Below are 27860 nucleotides of genomic sequence, written 5' to 3' on the forward strand. Positions count from 1 at the left end.
CATAAATGATCTCCTTTTAAAAATCCGTTGTACTTAATTCCTTTATAGCAATTAATACTCTTCATCTTTTAGTAATAATAACAACAATATTGCTAGCAGCCTTACCTGATCAGGGCAGTATGAGGAATCCTACATCTTGTCAAGGATTGTTTCTATTTCTGGAGCCACATATGAGACTAGATTTTAAATTTACACCTTTAGCTCTGTGGTCTAGCACCCGAGTTTTAATTCAGATCATCAACATCATCTGATATAAATTATATTTAAATAACTGTTGCATGCCTTGGTCAACTGAGAACATTAAAAAAAAATCTCCTCAAGGATGGCATTGAGGTGTAAGACACAACCCAGCTCTGAAAATCTACTATGACCCATCACCCTGTTAATTCTGACATTTTGCTTTTTTCAGATTCCTCCTAAGTCAAACAAAAAGGGCTGCTGTGCTAGCCCTTGCTTTAGATACCATCCCAGCTCTCCCATTCTCTTCTCCATGACTCTTTCGGTATATCATTTTCTGACTTCTAAATTCCCTTCTACCTCTCATATTCAACCCACCCCCTCCAGATCAGGTTCCTCCAAATATATTCTCCCAAATTTGATATTTTGACTTCACTGTCTACTTCCCTTCCTTCCTTGTTCTTGAAATTCTCTCTTCTCTTTAATCTCCCTGAATGGTTCTTTCTCAACCAAGACTTTCTCTGGACTAAGGCCCCTCCCAGCCCTGACATCCCCTGTTCCAAGGCCCTACCCTTTTGTCATTGTGGCTGGTTTTTTTCCTCTGATTACACTACATAGGGTCTATTAAGTGACAAATTCAAGTGGTTTTTCTTTCATACCTTATAGTAGTCAAATAAGGAATCACTTGTTTTTTTGGAAGTTGGTTTTGGTTTTTGAATTTTATAAAAGAATAAGTACAATGTAGAATAATATAAAAGAGATATTATAAGTGAAAAAGTTCTGACTTTTATAGATCTCATTTGATGCTCAAAACAATTCTTTGAGATAGATTCTATTATTATCCCCATCTTACAATTGAGGAAATAAGATACAAAATAAGGTTAAATGACTTGCTAAGGATCACAGAGATAGTTGAGTGCTGAGCTTGAACTGGAACTGAGGTCTAGCTGATTCCTTAATAGATCATCATCACTATCCTAACATAAATTATATGGAAAGAAATCATATTCAAACCATAAATATTTATGCCACTGTCCATCTACATATCTTAGCCTATCAAGTACATAAAAAAACCCATGGCTCTTCTCAGCTCTTAGATAATTCAGTGATATAAATTATATGAAAACAAATTTTCGATTTCAAACCACAGATATCTTTAGTTATTGAGTTTTCGTTCTCCATGCCTGAGAAACTGAATGCATTAAAAAAGACCTGTCTTCTCAAGGATAACACTGAAAGTTCTACGGCATCTCCCAATTCGATGATGCCCCCCTTACCTCTGACATTGGTTTAGTTTTTCAAGTGCCTTCGAAGTCAGACACTGTTCTCTGATGGTTCCCCAGGCCTACTATTCTGTGTGCTAAATCCCCATTGTTCTGCCAATCTGGGTTCTCAAGCTCCCCTTGTCTTCTACTTACTGTGTTCTAGGGTGCTTCTTACCTCCCATATTCCAGTTCCATGAATCATCTATCTTATGTATTCTTCATTCTAATGTTCCTCCAGGGTCATTATATATATATATATATATATATATATATATATATATATATATATATATATATATATATTTCTATATTTAGATGGATAGATGGATAGATAGATAGATAGATAATCCTGGACTCTCCCAAGTCTCATAGTATGGGAGTTCTGCTCAGCCAGCTTTACCATCCTATATTCAAACTCTCTTCATCCTCTAACCTTCTTCCCTCAAAAACACCTTCTAGAAAAGACTTTCTATGTACTTAAGAAAGCAGAAAAATTATCTAAGCATGAAGTCCACAATTTGAAGTGCAGCTGAATCAGATTAAAATGTAAATGTAGAAATTGGAAAACTTGTAAAAATGGAAATATTTAACAAAATAAATGAAAAATCCAATAAAACATCGATAATATTACATTTTAAAAGTAAATAAATATGCAGCCAACAGGGATCCTTATATGCAGAATTTTATGGTTCCCATTTCTATGCGAGTTTGACACCAGTGGTCTAAGACACCATCTGCTCTAAAATTCTACATTTTTCTTTTCATTTCTGTATTTCTTTTTATCTTAATGAACTTTCTAAGTCTCAGCAAGATGCTAATTTAAAAGTAGAAATATAATATTTTTTAAAAATGATGGTGTTGTTTATCCTTCATGCTCAAAGAGGACCAAAATGTCATCATGGTGTCAGGGTTAATGTACAGTGTGTCTGGCTGTGGCTGATCAGAAATAATAAGGGCTCAGAAGGCTCTATCCCAGCTTGGGCACAAACAGTTCCTATGATTATTTAGGAGGGAAAGGTCTCTAAATGTGCACATCTCACATTTAGAGCATAGCACTTTCTATTCCTCATACTCTACGGCTAGCAGCATTATCCTTTCAAGGAAGTGCAGGGAATCAATTTTATTTTTTAATTTTTGAGACAGATAAGAGCCTCTATTTTAACCATTCCACCTTCCTGATATAGTTGGGGAACTGAGTCATAATTCATAGCATCAACCCTGTGTTTGTCTAAATCATACTGAAATAACTGAACAAACTTATTGTTTTTAATTAGTATTGTGTTTCCCCTGTCTTGTCCACTGAGATCCTTCTCAACTGTGAGCCTGGGAATTCTAAGGCCCAGTTAATTCTGAAAATCAGTGTTCTGAATTCTGCCTTGGCTTGAGTAAGCCACTCCCAAAGCTGACATTTCACATTCTATATGGTTTCTATGCTCTGGCAGCCTGTTTCTAAGCTCCTTCCCAGGTTTAATATTGTCTTCTTTGGGGCTACTATAGGGCTTCCTGATTTGTGTGCTAAGTACCACTAGTTCAGACCATTCTTCTTCTTTGGTTCTGTCCATCCTTCCACTTTATATCTTCTAATGTCCTTCCTACCTCTGATATACCAGGATCTAAATTACAAAGCTCAAGATATCCTATGTATTACATACTGTCCCAGGTCTCATATTCTGCCTTCACTATCTACTCCCAGTTATGAAATTCAAGGTCCAGATTGCCTGCTATGTTCAAAAATTCACAATTTTCTCTCCGTACTTACATCTTCCCTTGAAAGATAATTTCTGGACAAAACATTCTGTGTTCAAAGGACTTTAACAACCCTGACATACTATGTTCTAAGGCAGGGGAATGTCTGGCCCTGTGGGCCACTTAAGGCCTGTGAGATCATTTGGTCTGGTGTTGCCACAGCAACCACAGATGAGGAACTTTTTAGGGGTGAATTAGTTAAACGTTAAACAAAATAAATCAGGCTAATTTTGAAATCGATTATTTTGTATGGTCTGTGAATGATGTTATAAATACTCAAATGGCCTTTGGTAGAAGAAGTTCCCTACTCCTTTTCTAGACCTCACCCTGCTTTAAAAATGTTCATTCTTTATTTCCCTTTTCAATTACTATTTATTTCGTGTATTTATTTTCTTTATTTTTACTTATAATGTATCGCAGAACTATGTTGGTACTAGATCAAAAATCAAATTGATTCCATTTTTTGCTTCATTTTACTTCATTTTTTTGCCCTTCCTCTCTTTCAGATTTGCTCCCTTAAATCACACTATCTAACCAAAACTTTCTATGTGCTTAAGACTTGATAAGAACCCTGACATTTTGTGGTTAAGGGCCAACTCTCCCAGGATATTCCATAGATTTATCAATTTGTATATTTTTCTCTTATTGCATTGCCCATAGGTCTTAATCAAAAGTGACAGCACAAATGGACTCCCTTTAAAATGCACATTTCATATCTTATAGTAGTCAACAAAGAATCTCCAACTGTTCTCGATAACAGATGTATCAATAGTAGTCTTACCATACTTTAAGAAATTACTTGACTTGTTGGGGAATTGCTTTTATTTCTTGGAGCCATATAAGGCACTCAAACATAAACTTATACCTTGGGCTGTCTGGGTCAGGATCTGATTTTTAATTCAGTCACCACTCTCATAATATGAATTATGTGGAAATAAATGCAGTATTTCAAACCACAAATATCCTGATAAAAAAAGTTTCAATTAAGCTCTCTCTGTCTCTCCATGCTGTGGCACCCTCAGAACAGGACAAAACTCATGTTCCCAAGGATGCCATTGAGAGTTATAAGGTGCTTTCCAACTCTGAAAATCTAGGTTCTATCACACCTCCCAGCTCTGTTGTTGCATAACTCTCTCACACCAGAAAAAATCAACATCCTATGATCTTTCTTGTTCTTCTATACCGTGTTCTAGGTACACTTCCAGCTCTCACATTTCTTCTCTCTGGGTGCAATCAGGATCCAAAGTCTTGTGTGCAAAGGTCCTAATGGTTCAGATCAGCTTTATTCTCTGGCTCTATTTCCCATTCCATGTCTTCTAAAGTCTCTCTTTCCAATTTGGATTTGGCAGTCTGGATTATAAATTTCATCCGAGCTCAGATATTGTATTTTTTACATTCCCTTTCTGGTTGATATTCTGTCAGTGACCACTGCCCACTGCCATTTGTGAAACTCTGCCTATCCCTGTTCCAAAATTATGTGATTTTTCTCTCCCCCCCCTCTACTATTCTTTCAAGAAAGACACTTTCCCAGTCATGATATTCTCTGTGTTAAAGACTCCAACAGCCTTAACATTCCAATGCTGCACCCTGCTCTAAAGTTCTAAGCCTTTTTTTAACCTTTTTATTTATTTAATCATTTGTTTGTTTTAGTAGACTGCAAATGAATGTTAGTAATACGATTCAAAAAAAAAAAAAACCCAACAACCCACTGTCTCTTCCAAATACACTGCCTGAGAAGACTTATTGTAGGGGGGATAAAGCTTATTATTCATTACCAATAGCAATCCTAAATCAGCAGGGAATGAAATTAATGACCAATTTTTGGAATTTTTGTTTTCCATATCATGTACCTTTCCAGATCTCCTCTTCTGTATTCCAAACTCACTTCTGCCTGGAATATCCTCCCTTGAATGGCACTTCCCAGTGTGCCAAGGACCTGCATCATTTGATAGCTTATATGCTAATGACAAATCTTCCTGTGATATGTTCTAACCAATTATTGTTTTTTTATTGTTTTCTACTTACATTAACCCTGGTCTTAGTCAAAATGACAACACAAATGGTATCTCTTTGGAATACCTTGTATTTAAAACCTTATAGTAGTGAATAAGCACTCTTCAAGTTTTCCCAGTAACAGGAATAGCAATAGTAGACTTCTTTAATCAGGGTATTAAAAGACAAGATACTCGATGGTAAATTTAGATATTTGACTCTGTGATCTGAGAATTGAGTTTCAATTCAAACCATCACCTGTCTCAAAATATAAATTACAGGTAGCTAAATATACCATTGAGTCATGAATTCCTCTGTTACTCAGGCATCATTTAATCTCTCTCTCTCTCTCTCTCTCTCTCTCTCTCTCTCTCTCTCTCTCTCTGTCTGTCTGTCTCTCTCTCTCTATCTCTCTGCCTTGGTACCCTGAGAACTTAAAAAAAACATTATCAAGGATGAAAATGAGAGTTCTAAGGCCCATTCAACTCTGAAAATTTGGTTCTATCACAAACTCCCACACCAGAAATTCCATATTCTATGTACTCTCATCTTCTAACTTCCTTTGTTTTTGATGCCCTTGAAGTTCTCACATTCTCTTCTCTATGGCCACTCTCAGGCCCCAAAGTCAATGTTGTAAAAGCCCATGGGCTCTGACTGTTTATTTTAAAAGAGATCCCTCTTAACATGGTCTACTCATCTATTACTTTGGTTATTTTTTCCTTAAGCCTATAGACATATAGGTCTTAGTAGTAAAGTGACAGTACAAATGGTCTTTCTTTGACATGTCTTGGACTTCAACCTTTATGGTAGTGAGTAAATAAAGCTACTTAATTTCCAATACCAAGAATATAAATGTAAGCTTAACCTTATGATTATACTTCCAGGAAATATTTATCATTGTTTTTATTTTTTGAAGGTATATAAGTTACTAGATTATAAACTTATGCATTTGGTTGTGTGGTTTGAGACTTGAGTTTTAAGTTAAATAATTTCCACCCTCCTGATATAAATTATAAGGTAATAAATGTAGCATTTCTGGACATAAATATCTTTTATTCCTAGGATTTCAATTCATCATTTACTCGCCATGTTTTAGGCAGGGGTGGGGAATTTTTTCTGACAAGAGCCATTTAGATATTAACATCATTTGGCTGCTAAAGTTGGTGAAGCATTTAATTCATTCATCCCCCCCCCCCAAAAATACCTAGATTTATTGAATTTCAAGTTCCACCTGTGGTTATAGTGTAGCACTGGACCCAAATGGCTTTTGGGTTGGATGTTCTCCACCTGTTTAAAAGGATGCCAGTTATAGTTCTGAGGTACCTACCAGCTCTGAAAATATAGGCTCTATCTATATAGGAATTTAGGTGGTGCCTGCAATGGATAGAATACCAGGTCAGGAATCAGGAAGATTCATCTTCCTAAATTCAAATCTGGCCTCAAACACTTTCTAGCTGTGTGACATGTCACTTAACACTGTCTCTGTTTCCTTGTCTATAATATGAAGCAGAGAAGGAAATGACAAAACACCCTAGTATCTCTACCAAGAAAACCCCAAATGGGGTTACATAGTGTCAGACACAACAAAAATAACTGAACAAGGGAGCAGCTAGATGGCATAGTGGACAGACCATTGGCTCTGGAGTCAGGAGGACCTGAGTTCAAATCCAACATCAGACACTTGACACTAGCTATGTGACCCATTGCACCACAAAAAACAAAAACAAAGAGAAACAACTGTACAACAACAAATATATGTTCTATCTTTTTATCTCTGTCCTTCTGGCACTCTCCCATACCAGAAGTTCTACTTTTTATGTGCTTCTTTACTCATATCTCTTCTTCTAGATACCCTTCCAAGCCCTTACATTTTCTCCTCTCTGCTTAACTCTCAAGGCTGATATTCAACACACTGATGACCAATGAATGCATTAGGCACTTTTTCTGTCCTTTGACTTCATCCATCTCCTAATTTTTATCTTCCAAAGTCACTCCTATAACCTATCTCTATTCATTGGTCAGTCAAGAATATAAAAAAATTACCCATCTTGTCAAGGATGACAGCGAGATTTCTATGACCCTATAGTGGCTCGGAAAATCAACATTCTGTTGCCCCCTTACCTCTGTTAGCTTCCTCCTCCATCATACAGTTATCAAATGAAGTGCATACCCTTTAAAATGCAATGCACTTCAATGATTATTAGAGGCAACTATTCCCTAGTCATTACCAATAGCAGTCGGAATTAATCAAGATCTGCAAGAATCAAATTGATGACTTCTTTTTCCTATTTTAATATAGTGCGGTTCTGTACACTTTTTTGTTTGTTTTTTGTTTTTTTTGTGGGGCAATGGAGTTAAGTGATTTGCCCAAGGGCACATAGCTAGTAACAAGTGTCTGAGGTAGGATTTGAACTCAGGTCCTCCTGACTTCAGGGCTAGTGTTCTATCCACTGCACCACCTAGCTAGCCCTTAATATTGTGTGCTCTAATCTCTCTTGTATCTGAAATATTTTGCCTTGAATGGCACCTCCCAGTGTCCAGTCTTTCTATGTGCTAAGGAACCTTAAAGTTCTGACATTATATACTTTGAATTGCCTTATCACTAATGTTCTATGGTGGAGATTAAATACTTTTGATCCATTTCAGTCATAGGAATATCAACTTAAGCCTTAACCTGATGAGGGCACTAAAAGGCATCAATTGTTATGTTGGTAGATTGTTTTTATTTCTTAGATACACATAAGCCTCTTAATGATTAACTTATACATTTGTCTGTGTTATCAGGTACCTAAGTTTTAATTTAAAATATTATCACTCTCCCAATATATATCATGTGGAAATAAAGGTAGCATTTCAAGCCACAAATATCATTTCTAACAAAAGTTTCATTTAACCTGTGTCTTTTCTCCATGTCTTTTCAATCTGAGAACACAAAACAACCATGTTTTCAAGGATGCCAACTGAGAATTTTTAAGACACCTTCTAGGTCTGAAAAATCTAGGTTCTCTCTTACTTCCTGTTTTTTTTCTGAACAGTTCCAAACCAGAAATTCAAACATTCTGTGTGTTCTCTTGTTCCAATATCCCTTGTTCTAGATGCCCTCCCAGTTCTAATATTCTCTCTTCCATGATGACTCTCAGAATGAATACTCTACATACTAAGTTCACACTGGCTCAGACTAGTTTTTGTTTTATGGCTATGATCTCCCAATTTCTGTCTTTGAAACTCCCTCCTCTTATATTCTAGGTTCCAATGTTCATTCATATCCTGCAGTCTAGATCCTAAATTTCATTTACTGTGCTATTGTTTAAAGGCATTCTTCTTCTTCTTCTTCTTCTTTTAGAATTTTTATTTAAGGGGCAATGGGGTTAAGTGACTTGCCCAAGGTCACACAGCTAGGCAATTATTAAGTATCTGAGATCATATTTGAACTCAGGGCCTCCTGACTCCAGGGCCAGTGTTCTACTCACTGCGCCACCTAGCTGCCCCAAAAGGCATTATTCTTCAAAAGTTATCATAGGCAATAAACACTCCTTAGCCATTAATAATATCAGTCTTAAGTAATAAAGGAACCGAAAGGAAGCAATAATGACCACTTGGAGAACGGGAGGCTTTTTCCTGTTTATATCATGCCAACTTTAATTGTCTTTCAGTTCTTGTACATGGAGAATTTCCCCTTGAATTACAACCCATTCAAGATTCTCTATGCACTAAGGACATAGCTCAGACAGTATATGTTCTAAAAGCAGACCCTCCTACGATAGTCTGTCCAGTCATCAGTTTCTTTTTCTCCTATTTTCACTGCCAATGGGTCTTCAAATGAAAGCACAAATGGTCTCTCTTTGAAATACCTTGTACTTAAAACCATATGTTAGTCAAACTCTTCAACCATTCTGAATAACGGGAATATCAATAAAAGTCTATCCTGAACAGGGTTGGACAGGATCAGTATAAGGAATCACCTGTGTCAGTGGATTGTTTATGCTTCGCACAGTTATAGAACGCTCTCATTGACATATTTTATGTAGTGTGGCCTGGTATCTGAATTTGAATTCAGACAATCACACATTCCTGATAAATACTTTGGGAAATGACAGCATTTCAAACCACAAATGTAATTTTTTACTATAGCTTCAATTAACTTGTCTTTTTCCATATCTTGTTGACCTTCAAAAAGAAAATAACTCATTTTATCAAGGATGACATAGAGTGTTCTATGGTCTACAATGACTCTGAAAATGGAAGTTCTATCCCTCCTCTTAAGCTCTCTAATTTCATAGCCCTCAGAGATCATATTCAGCATTCTAGGTACTCCATTTTAAATACACTGTGCTTCAAAAGTTACTGTGGACTATAAAGACTCCTTAGTCCCAATATAAGTCCCAGTAGAAGTACTGAGTAATCAAGGATCAGCAAGGAATCAAATTGATGTTCATTTTTTCATTGTTCTTTTTAATAATGTCAAGTTCTGCTCTCCTAGCTCTAATACTCTGTTCTCTAAGTTCTCTCATATTGGAAATTTTCCAATGGATGACATCTACCAATCAAGCTTTTCTATGTACTACTGATATAATAACTTCTAAATATAAATCCACCTCTGATATTTTAGTTATTGGATTTTTGTTTTTCTCTTGTTGCTCATATATATGTCTTAGTCATAAAATGACCTGTTTGAAATGACTTGTTCTTAAAGCACTATGGTAGTGAATAAATATTCTGGATATATTCTGAATAACAGAAGTAGTAATAGAAGCCTGACTTGATCAGCATTACATCACAAGAAATCACTTCTCTTGAAGGAGTGGTTTTTTTTTTATTTCTTGGAGCCATTTAAGGTATATAGGATTATAAATGGATATAGTTATATATTGATTATAAACTTATACTTTTGGTTGTGTGACTGGGGACCTGAGTTTTAATTTGGACAACCACCACTCTTCTGATATAAAATTATATGAAAAACAAACATTCTTTGATCCTAGGGTTTCAGTTAACCTCTTTCTTTACATTCCTTGATGTCCTGAGAGCATAAAAAAATCCATCTTCTTAAAGATGCCATCTCGAGTTCTAAAGACAACTTCCAGTCAGAAAATATAGGTTCTATAGCGCCTCAATAGCTCTGTCCTCTTGGAACCTTCTCACAACAGAAATGCTACATTCTATGCAGGACTGTCATCTGCTATCCTTTGTTCTTGGTATCTTCTTAGTTCTCATATTTTCTCCTCTCTGGCTATTCTGGTTTGTGTCCTATATACTTATGACCACTGGTTCTGTAGTTTATCCTTTGGTTCTATCTCTCAACTTCTTTCTTTCAACGTCTCTCCAAAAGTTCATTATGTAAGAATTAGAGCTAATCCAGGTGCAATAGTGGGCCTTTTAAATTGCATTCTGCTCTAACCACAGTTTCATTTAACCGATCTCTTCTCCTTGGCTTCTTGAGTATATTAAAAATCCCTCTTCTCAACGATGACAATGAGATTTCCGCTGCTCATGTCGGCTCTGAAAATCTAAGATCTAGCATCCCTTTACCTCTGTAGTTTCACACAGTTATCGTGGTCAATAAATACTATCTAGCCATTGCCAAAAGCAGTAGTGACTAAACCAGGACATGTATGGAATCAAATTAGTGACCATCTCTGTTTGTTCTTTTTGTAAATTGTGGAGTTCTGCCCTCCCATCACTAAAAGTCTCTTTTCTCCCTGGAAAATTCTCCTTTGAAGGTCACCTCCCAAGGAAGCCTTTCTTCGTGCCAGGGACTGTAATACTTGACCTTAAATATTCTAAGAGCAAACCCCACTATGATATTATACCCATTTATCTTTTTTTTTTAATTTTCTCTTTTTTGCACTGCCTGGAAGTGACAGCACAAATAATCTCTCTTGTCTCTGCCTTGTACTTAAAATCTTATACTAGTTAGTAAATGCTCTCCATCCTTTCCTAATAACAGGAATATCCATCTGTACATGGAACTATATGGAAATCACATGTTTTAACTTTTGGGAACCCAATGAGGCATTCAATGGACCTGAGTTTTAATTCAGACAATTGCCCCTCTCATAATATAAATTATAGGGACTTAATGTATAATTCTAGTCATAAATGTTCTTTATTTATAGAAGATCAATTAATCTGTCTCACTGCATTCCTTGGTACTCTGACAACTTTATAAAATTATGTTATCAGGGATGAAAATTAGAGCTCTAAGGTCCCTTCAGCTATGAAAATTTGGTTCTATTAAACACGGTAGCCATGTTCTTACAGAAGAGTTACATCCCAGAAATTCTACATTGTGTATGTTCTCTTCTTCTGACACCCATTGTTCTTTGTACCCTCCAAGCTCTCACATTTCTTTCTCTCAAGATACTCCAGGTATCAAAATCTATATAGGAGGATCCCACTGCCTCACACCATTTTTATTCTATGACTGTATCTGCCACTTTGTGCCTTCTAAAGACACTCTTGTCTCTCATATTCCAGATTCTAGGGCTCATTGCAAACAGTCTGGATTTTAAATCTTTCACACTTTTACTGGAGTTTAAATGAACCATTCTCCCTCTATTCCTTGGCCCATCAGAAACATATAAATTCTCATATTCTCAAGTATGACATTGAGATTTATGCTGTCTGTACTGGCTATGAAAATCTAAGTTTTATCACCCCTTTTCCCTTTCTAACTTCAAACTACTCTGAGGTCAGACATTCATCATTCCATATAATCCCTTTTTGATGCTAGCCCTCTTGATCATATCTGGCAACTGGACCCAGAAGTCTCAGGAGGAGAGAGAGAGGCTGGTGACTGCATAGCCCTCCCTCACTTACATCCAGTTCATTTGCAAATCATGGCATCATCTTCCTAAAGTCATGGGCCAAGGAAGGACAAATAACAACAACAAAAACTTGTACTTCCAAAGTTATTGTAATGAATAGTTGCTAGTCATTACCAATTAATTGCATCTGTGAGTAATTAAAGATATGCACTTTTTTATATAGTGTAGTTCTCTCCTTTGAGCTTTAATAAAGTGAACTTTAATCTCTCTTCAACCTGAAAAATTATCCCTTCAATGACGCTTCCCAGTTGAGTCTATGTACTAAGGACCCTCTTAACTCTGACATTTTATGTTCTAAGGGCAAAATTTTCAATAGTATTTCATCCATTTATTACTTTATCCATTATTATTTATTTTATCCATTTATTTTTTTTTTGTTCATTTAACTCTTATTGTCCTTCCCATGGGACTTAGTCATAAAGTGAGCACACAAATAGGCTTTGAAATGCACTTCATCTTTATAATAGTACATAAATACTCTCTATCCATTCTCAATAACAGGAATATGAATAGTAACTAATTTATCAGGGCACTATGAGGTATGACTAGTCTTGTCAAGAGATTGTTTTTTAATTCTTAGAGTCAAATAAGGAACTAGATTGTAAACTTATACATGTGCTTCTCTATTCTGTAACCTGAGTCTGAATACAGGCAATCACTACTTGCTTGATATAAGTTATGTGGAAAAATAAAGATAGTGTTTCAAGTCCCAAATATTTTTCTTTAGTAGGGTTTCAATTAACTATGCCTTAGTACTTTGAGAACATAGAAAAATCCAGATTCTCAAGGACACTATTGAGTATACTAAGGCCCCTTCCAGCTCTGAAAATCAAGGTTCTTGGACAGCTAGGTAGCACAGTGGATAGAACACTGTCCCTGAAATCAGGAGGACCTGAGTTCAAATCCAGCCTCAGGCACTAAATAATTACCTAGTTATGTGACCTTGGGCAAATCACTTAAGCCTTTTGCCTTGCCAAAAAACCGCAAACAAACAAAAAAAAAAAAGGAAGAAAAGAAAATCAAGGTTCTATTTCACCTCTTAGGTCTGTTCTTTCAAAACAGTTCCAAACCTGAAATCCAACATTGTATGGGCTCTCATGCTCTGATATCCCTTGTTCTAGGAGCTCTCTCAGCATTCACATTCTTTTCTCTATGATTTCTCTCAGGTACCACAGTCTACATTCTAAGGTCCCATTGGATTAAACTATTTTTGTTTTATGGCTATTATTCCAAGTTCATTCTAAAAGATTACTTCCTACTTCTCATATTCTGGATTCTATGAGTTTTCACAATCAGAAAGTTTGGATTCTAAATTTCTTCCATGCTCTTAATGGAATTTAAATTAGCCATTCCCTCTCGATTCCTTGGCCCACTGGGAATATATCTTCTTAAAATTGATATTGAGATTTCTAAAGCCCATGCTAATTGTGAAAATCTACATCCTATCAACTCTCTAACCTCTATAATTCCATAATTCCTGGAACCTCACACGCTTAACATTCCACGTGTGATCTTTTAAATGCACTCTTTTTCAAAATGACATGTAATAAATACTCCTTAGTAAATACCAACAACTTTAACTAATCAAAGAAATGAAAGGAATCAAATTGATGATTTTTGCCTATATTTAAATAGTGCCTTCTCCTGGAAATATTTTATACTTCTAACTTTACATTAGTGATTCAATACTATCGATCCATTCCAATAGCAGGAACGTCAATAAAAGTCCAATCTGATCAGGTTGGATGGGATTAGGACGGGAAATGAATTGTCATATAAGGGGCATTATTTTTATTTCTTAGAGACATACAAAGTGTTGATGGTAACTTAGATATTGGATGTGTTGTCTGGGACCTGAATTACATTTCAGTTACCACTCTCTTGATATATATTATATAGAAACAATGGCAGAATTTCAAGCCACAAATACAATTCTGTCCAAGAAACTGCCTCTCCAAGCCTTGTTGATCTGAGAACAGAAAATAACATATTTCCTTGAAGATGCCATTGAGTGTTCTAAGGTCACGTCTAACTCTGAGACTCTCAGTTAAATCACAACTCTTATTTCTGTTGTTTCAGAAAAATTTCAAGCCAGAAACTCCAGTCTATGGGCTCTCCTGCTCTGATATCCCTTGTTCTAGTTGCCCTTCCAGCTCTCATTTTCTCTTTTCTATTTTTACTCTAAAATCTCCTAGTTTACATACATGGTCCCATTAGCTTAGCCTATTTTTGTTCTATGGATTTGTCCTTCCACCTCTTTCTGTGCAGTTCCATTCTACCTGTTTTATTCCAGGTTCAGGTATTTTAGATCCTACAAGCTAGATGCTAAAGTTCTTCCATGATTTTAATGTAGTTTCAAACATCGTGTTTGTTCCTTGTGCCACAGAGAACATAAAACAATCCATCTTTTCAAGGATGACATTGAGATTTCCTGGGTCTCTGATGACTCTCAAAATTGAAGTTCTATTGCCACTCTTTCCTAATATAAGACCCTTCTTTTATCAAACTTTCAGAATTCTATGACTCACTTTTAAATGCACTCTTCTTCAAAATTTATTGTAGGCAATAAATATTCCCTAGTCAATACCAAAAGGAGTCTTAAGAAATCAAGGAACATGAGGGTGGAGGCAAGATGGTGACATGAAGGGATCGAGTCTTAGGAGCTCTCTGATAAAAACTCATAAACTAAGGACTCTAACTAAACTTTTGAGAGACAGAACCCACAAAGGGACCCAGTGAGGCAGTTCTCCTACTCAAGGTAACCTGGAAAAGAGCAGAAAGGCTCTGCTCCCCGGGATCATTGAGGCGGCCTGCTGGAGGGGTGGCCCACCAGAGCCAAAGAACTTCAGCCTCCCGGAGGCAGCCCCAGGGTGCTGGAAGCCATGGCTCACAGCAGCGGGGGAGTTTCCTGAGCTGCACCCCGGGGAGCACTGGGCACAAAGTGGGGGAACAGCGGGGGACCTCTGCCAGAGCGAGCACGTGGAGCCCCGCCCTCAAGGCACACAGCCAGCAGCTTGGTCTTTCAGCAGCCCAGAACCCAAGACAGAAGCAGGCGGAGCTGGTAAGCAGGAGCCCCCAGGGCATGAACCCATTGAGGCTGAGGGAGGGGAGTGAAGAGAGGCTGCAGAGCTCTGTCCTCTGCCTCTGGAACAGGACTTTGGGGCTCTGACCACATTCAGATCCTGATCACAGTCTAGCCCCCCCCCCCCCCACCTCGGCCCCATGGCGGGGGGGGGGGCGCTTATGGTCATTCACAGACCAGGAGGGAGGACAGAGCCTCACACACTGAGACCCTTGTGGGAGTGTCCCAAAAGCTCAGGAAGCACCACAAAAAACAGGCTTAGGCTGGGAAAATGAGCAAGCAAAGAAACAAGAGGAAGACCATTGAGAAATATTTTGCAAATGAGCCCAAGAAGGATCAAAATACTCAGTCTGAAGATGAGGAAGCACAAGCTCCTGCATCTAAAGACTCCAAGAAAAACAGAAACTGGGCTCAGGCTATGACAGAGTTAAAAAAAGACTTTGAAAATCAAATGAGGGAGTTGGAAGAAAAACTGGGAAAAGAAAGGAGAGAGATGCAGGAAAAACATGAAAATGAAGTCAGCAACTTAGTCAAGGAAATCCAAAAAAATGCTGAAGAAAATAGCATGCTAAAAACCAGCTTAGGTCAAATGGATAAAACAGTTCAAAAAGATATTGAGGAGAAGAATGCTTTAAAAAGCAAAATTGGCCAGATGGAAAAAGAGATAAGAAAACTCTCTGAGGAGAACAAATCCTTCAGACAAAGAATAGAATTCAGGGAGATTGATGAATTTACCAGAAATCAGGAATCAATACTTCAAAACCAAAACAATGAAAAATTAGAAGAAAATGTGAAATGTCTCATTGAAAAAAACAACTGATATGGAAAACAGACTTAGGAAAGATAATTTTAAAATTATTGGAATACCTGAAAGTCATGATCAGGAAAAGAGCCTTGACATCATTTTCAAAGAATTACTACAGGAAAATTGCCCTGATATTCTAGAAACAGAGGGCAAAATAGAAATGGAGAGAATCCACCAATCCCCCCGAGAAAGAGATCCCAAAAAAACCAACCCCCAGGAATATTATAGCCAAGTTCCAGAACTCCCAAGTCAAAGAGAAAATATTACAAGCAGCCAGAAGGACACAGTTCAAATATCGTGGAGCTGCAGTCAGGATCACACAGGACTTAGCAGCAACTACACTGGAAGCTCGTAGGGCTTGGAATACAATATACGGGAATGCAAAAGAGATTAAAATGCAGCCAAGAATGAACTACCCAGCAAGGCTGAATGTCCTCTTTAAGGGAAAAAGATGGACTTTCAGTGAACCAGGGGAATTTCAAATGTTCCTTTTGGAATGACCAGAGCTGAACAGAAGGTTTGATCTTCAGATACAGGACTCAGATGAAGCATGGAGATTGGAGGAGAGGGGGAAAATATGAGGGACTTAATGAGGATGAACTGCATGCATTCCTGCATAGAAAAATGATACTGATAATATTCATATGAACCATCTCAGTTAATAGAGCAGGTAGAGGGAGCTTTTATAGTTGAAGCACAGGAGAAAGTGGAATTCGAAGATAAAATATGGTGTAAAAATGGAGTCAATAGGAAAAAAAGGGAAATGGAATGGGATAAAGAAAAAAGGAGAGGGGGAATAGTCCAAGATATTTCACATAATAAGATTTTTTTTTATTACAATGAGCTATTGCAATGATATGGAAGGGGGGAGGCAAGGGGGAATGAGGGAACATTTGCTCTCATCAGAGATGGCTAGGAGAGGAAACAGCAAATATACTCAATGGGGTATAGACATCTGGAGGAAGAAGGAGGGGGGAGCAGGGGGAAGGGGTGGGGATGTGAATAAAGGAGGAGAGGATGGACCATGGGGGGAGAGTGGTCAGATATAACACATTTTCTTTTTTACTTCTTGCAAGGGGCTGGAATTGGAAGGCCTGTCCGGGACCATAGGGCCAGGTGGATGCTGGGCCTAAGGGGTGGTATGGGGGCTCAGGGCTTCTTGGCCCCAGGACCAGGGATCTGTCTGCTGCGCCACTCAGCGACCCTACAGCAGAGTCAGAGTGAAAGGAGAGAGAAAATATAGTACATGGTAATGGAGAAATAAGAAAGGAGGGAGTTTCGATCAGAAATGGCAACACTGGAAAAATATAGAAGTAACTTTTGTGATGGACTTATCATAAAGAATGTGATCCACCCATGACAGAGTTGCTGGTGTTGGAACAAAGACTGAAGCACATTTTTTGTTATTATTATTTGGGGGAGGGGGCAGGGCAAGTGGGGCTGGATGGTCTGCCTGGGGCCACATAGCAGGGTGATCTTTGGGTGTCTGGGGCCGGATTTGGACCCAGGTGCTCCTGGTTCAAGGGCCAATGCTCTGTCTGCCACCCAGCCACCCCTACTATTATTACTATTTTATTTTATTTTGGGTCTTTTTTTTTTTCTTCTTCTTTTTGGTTTTTGCAGGGCAGTGGGGATCGGGTGGCTTGCATGTCACACGGCTGGGTGATTATTGGGTTTACAAGGCTGGATATGGACTCGGGTGCTCATGGCTCCAGGGCTGGTGCTTCGTCCATTGTGCCACCTGGCCATACCTACAATTATTATTATTTTTTTTTTAATTTTAATTGTTTTCTCTCCCCTTTACTTTTTTCGCCCAAGCAAGTCTATCTATATTCATGGGGGGAGGGGTATTTTGTTTACTTGTAAAGAAGAATATTTTATTAATGTAAAAAAAACATTTTGTACAAAATGAGAATAAAAAATAAATTTATAAAAAAAAAAGAAATCAAGGAACTGAAAAGAACCAAACTGATGACCATGGTTTCCCTATATTTATATGAGGCAGTTATACCCTCCAAGCTCTCTAAAAGTCTGTACTTGAAGTTCTCTCTTTTCCCTGTAAAATTCTCCAATGAATGGCACCTCGCAGTTAAGACTTTCTATGTGCTGAGGGCTCCTTCAGAGCTCTGACACATTGTTTTCTAATGTGTGACTCTCTTATCCTTCGATTCTATTCCTTTATTAGTTTATTTTCCTCTTAATTAATTGCCTGTAGGTTTTAGCAGTAAAATCATGGCTCAGATAGTCTCTCTTTAAAATTCCTTGTACTTAGTACCTTATGGTAGTGAGTCAATAATCTCCCCTCAATTCTCAATAATGGGAATATCAATAACAGCCTTATCTGCAAGAAATTATGTGTCTTCTTGGAGGACTGTTTTTATAACGGGAGTCAGTGAGAAATGTATGCCTTTGGCTCTTTTGCCTGACACCTTAGTTTTAATTCTTATTATAAAATAGGTGGTGCAGTGGATAGAGCACTGGTCCTGGAGTCAGGAGGACCTGAGTTCAAATTCGGCCTCAGACATTTAATAATTGCCTAGATGTGTGATTTTGGGCAAGTCATTCTTAACCCCATTGCCTTAAATGAATTCAGAAAAATTTTCTGGAAATAAAAGTAGCAGTTCAAACCTTTGTTACTAGGTTTCCATTTAACCAGTCTATTTCCCTACCCTGAAAACATAAAATAACCCATCTTCTCAAGGATAAAATGAAGTTCCATGATCTACAATTCCTCTAAAAATTCCAGTTCTACAGGCAGCTAAGTGGCACAATAGATAGAGCACCAGCCCTGGAGTGAGGAGGACCTGAGTTCAAATACAGATTCAGACCCTTAAAACTTACTTAGCTGTGTGGCCTTAGGCAAGGCACTTAGCCCCATAGCCTTGCAAAAAAAAAAAAAACCACAAAGAAAATCCCAGGTCCATCACTCCTTCTACATCTCTAATTTCAGAACCATACAAGATCAGACATTGGGCATTCTATGTGCTCCCTTTTAAATATACTATTTTAAAAAAGTTATTGTGGGCAATAAATACTCCTAGCCATTACTAATATCAGTCTTTGGTAACCGAGGGTCTGCAAAGAATCAAATTGATTACCTTTTTCTTTTTTTAATAATGTGCAGTACCCTCCTCCCTCTTCCTCTCCTCTCTAATAATCTGTGTTCTAATCTCTCTTCTCCCAGGAAAATTCTCCCATCAATTTTGCTTCCCAATCAAGACTTTCTATATATATTAAGGACCCACATAGCTCTGACACATTCTCTTCTAAGTTCAGATCCTCCTACAACATTCTAACCATTTTGTGCTTTTTTAAAAATTTTTCACCTTTTACACTGCTCATAAGTCTTAGTGGTAAAATGATAGCACAAATGATCTTTCTTTGACATGACTTGTAGTTAAAATGTTATGGTAGGGAGTAAGTGCTATCTATCCTTCCATTTAAGAGGAATAACAATAACAATCTTACCTGATCATGGTATCATCTCTAAGGAATCATCTTTTTGAGAGGGGAGTGTTTTTATTTATTCAAGCCACATAAAGTACTTGATTTTTAACCTTATACCTTTGGATAGTGGTTTGGGCCTTGTGTTTTAAATCAGAAAATCACCTCTCTCCTGATACAAATTAAATGGTTATAAAGGTAGAATTTCGAGCCATAACTACTCTTTGCTACTAAGGTTTCAATTTTTCTCTCTCTTCATGCCTAGTTGGCCTGAAAACATAAAGAAAATCACGTTCTCAAGAATGCCTACCCATTCTGACAAAAATCTAGATTCTATAATAACTCCTATCTTTCATCTTTCAGAACATTTCCAAAGCAGAAATTCAACATTCAGTGGACTTTCCTATTCTTCTATCCCTTGTCCTGGATAGCCACCATATGGCTGCTCTCAGGTACTTTTTCTATATACTAAGGTTCCACTGGCTCATACCATTCCTTTTTAGTATCTATGTCCTTCTTTCCCACCTCTTAAATTCCAGGTTCTAGGGCTCATTCACATCAGACAACTAGATGTCAAATTTCTTTAAGGACCTTGATTGAATTTCAATTTCTCTATTTTTTGCTATTTCTTGATCACCTATTAACAGAAAACCCTTTTCTTCTCAATGAAAATCTAAGATCTATTGCCCCTCTTAGCTCTCTAATTTGACAGCACTCTTACATCAGATATTTAGCATTCTGTGTGCTCCCTTTAAGGATTATTCTTTAAAAGTTATTGGAGGCAATATTTTGTAGCCTTTACCAATAGTGGCATTAAGCATTGAATAATCTGAATGGAATGAAATTCCATGAAATTGATGACTAGCATTTTCTGTTTTCATTTTCTTTTTGTTCAATGGTGCAGTTCTTCCCTCCCAGATCGAGTTTTCTGTACTCTTAAATTCTCCTACCTAGAGTAATTCCCTTGAATGTCACCTCCTTGAAAACTTTCTATATGCTATGGATCCTCATTGGTGTGATGCTCTATGTTCTAAGGTCATATGCCTATTATATTCTATGCATTTATTGGTTTATTTTTTTCTTACTGCAGTACCCATGCAACTTAGTCATAAAATGATAGTCAAAGTGATCTCTAGGTGAAATGTCTTATATTTAAACCTTATGGTAGTGAGTAAATATTCTGGAAACATTCTGAATAAGAGGAACATGAATGAAGTTCAACATGATCAGGGAATTACAAGGAATTACTTGTCTTGTTGGGAGATTGTTTTTACTTCATGGAGACACATAAGGTCCTCAATAATGAACTTAAACATCTATTGTGAGGTATAATATCCAAGATTTAACTCAGACAATCATCACTCTATCAATATAAATTATGTGGAAATGATGGTGGAATTTCAAACAACAAATATCATTTCTTACTAGGGTTTCAATTAACCTATTTCTTTCTATGTGTGGTCAACCTGAAAACATAAAACAACTAATTTTCTAAAGGATGCCAATGTTTGTTCTAAGGCCCCTGTTCTAATTCTGAAAATCTTGATTCTATTCTTTCATAACAATTTCAAACTAGAAATTCAATCTTTATGTGCTCTCCTGCTCTGATATCAGCCCTTGTTCTAGGAGATCTCCTAGCACTCACATTCATTTCTCTAAGGCTACTCTCAGTATTAATAGTCTTTGTACTAATGTCTCACTAGTTCAGACTAGTGTCCTCCCACTTTTTTGGTGAAATTCCTCCCTACCTCTCTTATTCCAGGTTCCAGGGCTTATCTAGATTCTACAGTCTAGATTATAAATTTTTTCAAGTTCTCTCTGGAGTTTTAATTAATCTGTGTGAGTGTGGGTGTATGTGTGTGTATGTGTGTCTGCTGTGCGCGCGCTCGCTCTCTCTCTCTCTCTCTCTCTCTCTCTCTCTCTCTCTCTCTCTCTCCCTCCGACTACCTGAGAACATTAAAAAAAAATCTAGTTTCCCAAGGATGACATTGGGATTTTAGATAATTCTAAAAAAGTAAGTTCTATTTCCTCTCTTACCTCTGTAATTTCAGACCCCTTTTATAGCTGATATTTAGCAATGTATCCACAGTTCCCTTTTAAATTCACTGTTCTTCAAAAGAAGAACATGGGTAATAAATACACTTTCCCCATTCCCCAAAACAGGAATAGCCAAGGCAACCTTGCCTGTTAAGAATACTATAAGGAATCACAAGTCTTGTCAGGGAATTTTTTTTTTAAATTCTGAGAATCATATAAGAATCATATAAGACCCTGGAAGTTTGCCAACTTCTACCTTTCATTCTGTGGTCTGTGATCTGAATTTTAATTAAGAAAATCATCACTCTCCAAATAATAAATTATATTAAATTAAGGGTAGCATTTTAGGGCAAAAATATTCTTTGTTATGAAAGTTTTATTTACCCTATATTTCTTGATGCCCTGGTGCCCTGAGAATATAAGGCCATCACTGAGAAATGTATTCCTTTGATCATCTTCTCAAGGATGACATGGAAATTTTGACAGTCTACACTGTCTATGAATATCTAAGTTATATTGCCCCTCTCACCTCACTAATTTCAGACATTTCTGAGATCAGTCAGCATTTTAGTATTCTCTTTTAAATATCGTGTACTTCAAAAGTTGTTGTGGATGATAAATGCTCCCTAGTTTTTACAAAAAGAAATAATCAAGGATCTGCAAGGAATCAAATTGATGTTTTCTTTTTTGTTATTTTTATAACCTGCAATTCTGCCCTTTCAGCTTTAATATCCTATACTTTAAGCTCTCTTCTACCTAGAATATTCTCCCATGAACTGAACCTTCCAGCCAATCCTTTCTATGTGCTAATTATGGCTCTGACACATTATCTTCTAAGGGACACTTGACTATAATGTTCTAACCATTTATTTTTTTTTAATTTTTCTCTGTTGCACTGTCCATTAGCTCTTAGTCTTTTTTTTTTTAGTTTTTTTTTTTGCAAGGCAAATGGAGTTAAGTGGCTTGCCCAAGGCCACACAGCTAGGTCATTATTAAGTGTTTGAGACTGGATTTGAACCCAAGTACTCCTGACTCCAGGGCCGGTGTTTTATCCACTACGCCACCTAGCTGCCCCAGCTCTTAGTCTTAAAGTGACAAACCAAAAACCAGTCTTTAACATGCCTTATACACTTATAAACTTGTGGTAGTGATTAAATAATCTGAATCCATTCCAAAAAAAAACCAGGCACATCATTAGAAACCTGATTAGGTATATAATTTTAAAAAAACCTAGAAAAAAGAACTTAAACATTAATTGAAATTCCTGAAAAAAATCAAAGTAGAGATGAATAAAACTGAATGCAAGAAACCATTGAACTAATAAACTAGGAGTTAGTTTTATGAAAAAACAATAAAATAGATACACCATTAGTTAATTTGATTAAAAAATAAGAAAGAAAACTAAATTGACAGTATCAAAAATGAAAAGGATGAACTCACTACCAATGAAAAGGAAATCTAAGGAATTATTAGGAGTTGTTTTGCTTGATTACATGCCAATAAATCTAGCAATCTAAGTTAAATGGATGAATATACACAAAAATATAAATTGTCCAAAGTAAGAAAAAAATAGAATTTTTAAATAACTCTCTCTTAGAAAAAGAAATTGAAGAAGCTAAGACCAGATGGACTCAAAAGTGAATCCTACCAAACATTTAATGAACAATTCATTCCAATACTATATAACCTTATTTGGAAAAAAGGAAAAGAAGTAGTCCTGCCAGATTCCTTTTATGATTCAAATATGGACTAATACCTAAATCAAGAAAGCCAAAAGCAGAAAAAAGAAAACCACAGATGAATTTCCCTAATGAACACTAGTGCAAAAATTTTAAATAAAATACTCACAAGTAGATTCAAGTAATATATCAAAGATCATACATTATGAACAGGTGCGATTTATACCAGGAATGCAGGAATGGTTCAAGATTAGGAAAACTATCAGCATGATTGACTACATCAATAATAAAACCAAGAAAAATCATGATCATCTCAATAAATACGACAAATGATTTTGAAGAAAAATACAACACTCATTCCAATTAAAACACTAAAAAGCATAGAAATAAATGGAATTTTCCTTAAAATGATAAGTAATATCTATCTAAAACCATCAACAGGCATTATCTGTAATGGCAATAAGCTAGAAGCATTCCCCATAAGATCATGAGTAAAGCAAGGATACCCATTATGATCCTCATTATTCAGTGTTGTCTGAGAAATGCTAGTTATAGCAATAAGACAAGAAAAAAAATGAAGGAATTTGGATAGGCAAAGAGAAAACATAACTATCAATTTTTTTAGGTTTTCGTTTTGAAAGGCAATGGGATTAAGTGGCTTGCCCAAGGCCACTATCACTCTTTACAGATGATATCATGGTATACTTAGTGAATCCTAGAGAATCGATTTAAAAGAATTTGTTAAAATAGTTAACAACTGGGGCAGCTAGGTGGCATAGTGAATTGAGCACTGCCCTGGAGTCAGGAGGACCTGAGTTCAAATCTAGCTTCGGACACTTAATTGTGACCTTTGGCAAGTCACTTTTAACCCCATTGCTTTAAATAAATAAAAATTAAAAAAAAAACCAACTTCACCAAAGTTGCAGAATTTAATACAAACCCACATAAATCATTAGCAAAGCTAATATATAACAATATTATATATATATATATATATATAATGTATATATACATATATATGTATATGTACATATGTATGTCCAGAAGGAAGAGATGAAACGAGAAATTTCATTATTTTGAGGCAGCTAGGTGGCATAGTAGATAGAACACTGACCTTGGAGTCAGAAGGATCTGAGTTGAAATCAGGCCTCTGACACTTAATAATGACCTAGCTATGTGACCTTGTGCAAGTCACCTAACCCCATTGTCTTGCATAAAACAAAAAAAAAATTCATTATTTAAAATAATTACAGACAATATAAAATACTTGGAAGTCTACCTTCCAAGATAAACCTAGTAACTATATGAATACTATTTATAAAGACTTTTTTTCCACACAGATGTAGGCAACTGGATAAATATTAATTTCTTATAAGGCCATCACTGAGAAATGTATTCCTTTGATCATCTTCTCAAGGATGACATGGAAATTTTGACAGTCTACATTGTCTATGAATATCTAAGTTATATTGCCCCTCTCACCTCTCTAATTTCAGACATTTCTGAGATCAGACAGTCAGCATTTTAGTATTCTCTTTTAAATATCGTGTACTTCAAAAGTTGTTGTGGATGATAAATGCTCCCTAGTTTTGACCAAAAGAAATAATCAAGGATCTGCAAGGAATCAAATTACAGTAGGCCAAGCCAATATATGTAAAATGACAATTCTACCTAAACTAATTTGCTTATTCAATACCATGCCAATCAAACTATCAAAAATTATCTTATAGAGCTAGAAAAGAATCATGAAAGATAAGAGATAATCAAGAATAACAAGGGAATCAGTTAAAAAGTGAAAAAAAGATAGTCTAACATACCAAATCTCAACTGTATTACAAAGTGGTAATAATCAAAATACTCTGATACTAGCCAAGAAATAGGGTCAGCAAAACGGATTAGGTACCAATACACAGAAATAAATTACCACAGTAATCTGAAGTTTCATAAACTCAAAGACTCTAGCTTCTGGGATAAGAACTCAATACCCAACAAAAATTACTGGGAAAACTGGAAAGAACTTTGCAGAAACTACACATACTGTATATACCAAGATAAGATCAAAATGTGTACATGATTTAAATAGAGGGGGGTGATATAAGCAAATTAGAGGAACATGGAAAAAATTGTATGTCAGATCTATGAATAAGGGGGAAATTTATGAACAAACAAGAAAGAACATTATGGGATGAGAAATGGATAGTTTTGATTACATTATACATTAAATTTAAAATGTCTTATATAAACAAAACCAATGTAGACAAAATTATTAGAAGGAAAGCAGAAACTAAGGGAAAATTTTATACCAAGTTTCTCTATAAAGGCTTCTTTTCTCAAACGGTAAAGAGAATTGAGTCAAATTTATAATAGGCAGTTTTCAGAAGAAGAAATCAAAGCTTTCTACAGGCATGTAAAAAAATGCTTCAAATCACTATTGATTAGACAAATACAAATTAAAACAACTCTGAGTTATCACCTCATACCTAACACAATATGACAAAAACAGAAAATGATCAATATTGTAGGGGATGTGAGAAAACTGGGACACTAATACATTGTTGCTGGAGTTGTGAACTAATTCAACCTTTCTAGAGACCAATTTGGAACCACACCCAAAGGGCAATAAAAACTGTATACCCTTTGACTCAGTAATACCACTACTAGGTCTGTATCCCAAAGAGGACAAAGAAAAAGGAAAAACTCTTGCTTGTGGTGGCAAGGAATTGGAAATTGAGAAGATGTTCATCAATTATGGAATGACTGAACAAGTTGAGGTATGATTATAATGAAATACTATTGTGTTATAAGAAATGATAAGCTGGATGATTTCAGAAAAACCTACAAAGATTTATGTGATCTGAAGCAAAGAGAAGTGAGCACAACTATGAGAACATCGCACATACTAATAGCAACATTGTACAATGATAACTCTGAATGATTTAGCAATTCTGATTCTTACAATGATCCAAGACAATTCCAAAGGATGTATGTTGAAAAATGTTATCCATCTCTAGAGAAAGAACTGATTGAGTCTGAATGCAGATCAAAGCATACTTTTAAAATTTTCTTTCTTTTTTCTTTGTCTTTTTTGGTCTGTTTTCTTCTGCAGCATGGCTAATATGGAAATATATTTTGTAAGACTGTATATGTATATGTATAATCTAAGTCAAATTGCTTGCCTTCTCAAGCAGCGGGGAGGGAATGGAAGGGGGGACGGAATTTGAAAAGATAAATGTCAATAAAATTTACAAAAAATAAATGAATAAATAAAAAAAGAAATAAAAGAAATCCAATCTGTTCAAGATACTACAAGGAAGCACTTTTCTTGGAGGAATATTTTAATTATAGACAAATAAGTTACTCTGCTATAAATATATACCATTAGCTGTATAGTTTGGAACCTGGGATTTAATTTAGACAATCCTATTCTCCTGATATAAATATGAGAATAATGGTAGTATCTCACATTATCTATCCTCTAAAGAATTTCCTCTCACATATTCCAGGGCTCATCTAGACCCCACAGTCTGAATTCTAATTTCTTCCAAGACCTCATTGGAAGGCAGAAATTTCTATTGTTTCTCCAAAACAAAACAAAAAACCCAACCTTTGATAATTCCATAGTCCATATTGCCTCTGAAAATGCAAGTTTTGTTGCTCCCTTTACTTCTCTGATTTCTTTCATCTCAGAGATCAGATACTGAGGATTCTATGTACTCCCTTTAAATACATGGTCTTTCAAAAGTTATCATGGTAATAAATATTCCCAGTTTTAAATGTTTTCAATATGGTATGGTTATGACTTCCAGTTCTATGAATATGTATACTAAAATCAATTCTATCTGGAAAATTCTTTCCTGAATGACACCTCCCAATCAAGATTTCCTTTGTACTAAGGACCTATGATGATGATGCCTGTCCTTCATTCTCAGGGAAGACCATGACAACAGGGAGGTGGTGACACGACAAGTAGATGATTTGGATTTGAATGAGGGGGTGCTGTGTCAAGTGACCAGTCTCACTATCTCCTCCAGAGCCATCTGGGTCTAGTGGCCGGATATGAATCAGGACCAAAGGAGATAGTCCTAGATTCGAGGCAGTCCGGGTTAAATGATTTGCCCAGAGTCGCACAGCTAGTAAGTGTCAAGTGACTGAGGCTGGAATTGAATTCCTGTCCTCCTGACTCCAAGGCCAGTGCTTTATGAACTGTGCCACCTAGGCAGGCTATCATATGATATTCCATCCATTTATTGATTTGTTTAGTTTTTCTCTTATTGCACTTATGCTGGGATCTTACTTGTAAAGTGACAGTACAAATAAAATCTCTTGCAATTCTTTGCACTTAAAAATATGAGAGTGAATAAATTATCTGAGTCCATTCTGAATAACAGGCATAATATTAAAAATGCAATCTCAACAGGACACTCCAAGAAATCACTTTTCTTGGGGGAATTTTTTTTTGCTTCTTAGAGACAAATAAGGTACATGATTATTAATTTATACCTTTGGCCACATCATTCAGGACCTTAGTTTTAATTCAATTACTATTCCCCCAATATAAATAATATGGAAAGAGAGGTAGCATTGCAACCCACAAACATCCTTGTTAGGGTTTCATTAAATCTGTCTTATTTCTTTGACCTTCTGAGAACATAAAAAACACTCATCTTTTCCAGATTTCTATGGCTGACTGGGAAAATCTGAATTCTATCACCCCTCTTACCTTTGTAATTTCAGAAACCACCAACATCACTTACTCAGCATTTCATGTGGTACCACTTAAAGGCACTGTACAAAGGCAATAAGCAA

General features: G+C 36.3%; 1 long non-coding RNA gene across 12 annotated transcripts in view; it reads right to left on the reverse strand.

Annotated features, from left to right (window-relative positions):
- The window catches only part of LOC141502777 (uncharacterized), a 104890-nt gene that overhangs the window by 39952 nt on the left and 37078 nt on the right, over positions 1 to 27860 (reverse strand). Inside the window, exon 12 of one of the 12 annotated variants that reach the window (XR_012472646.1) lies at positions 1763 to 27839. The exons of the other annotated variants lie outside the window; for them this stretch is intronic. This is a non-coding gene — a long non-coding RNA (uncharacterized LOC141502777). Of the gene's footprint in view, positions 1 to 1762; positions 27840 to 27860 lie in introns of those variants that run through there. 12 annotated transcript variants of the gene reach the window in all.

This window comes from Macrotis lagotis, chromosome X (genome assembly GCF_037893015.1).
Source record: "Macrotis lagotis isolate mMagLag1 chromosome X, bilby.v1.9.chrom.fasta, whole genome shotgun sequence".
Lineage (NCBI taxonomy): Eukaryota > Metazoa > Chordata > Mammalia > Peramelemorphia > Peramelidae > Macrotis > Macrotis lagotis.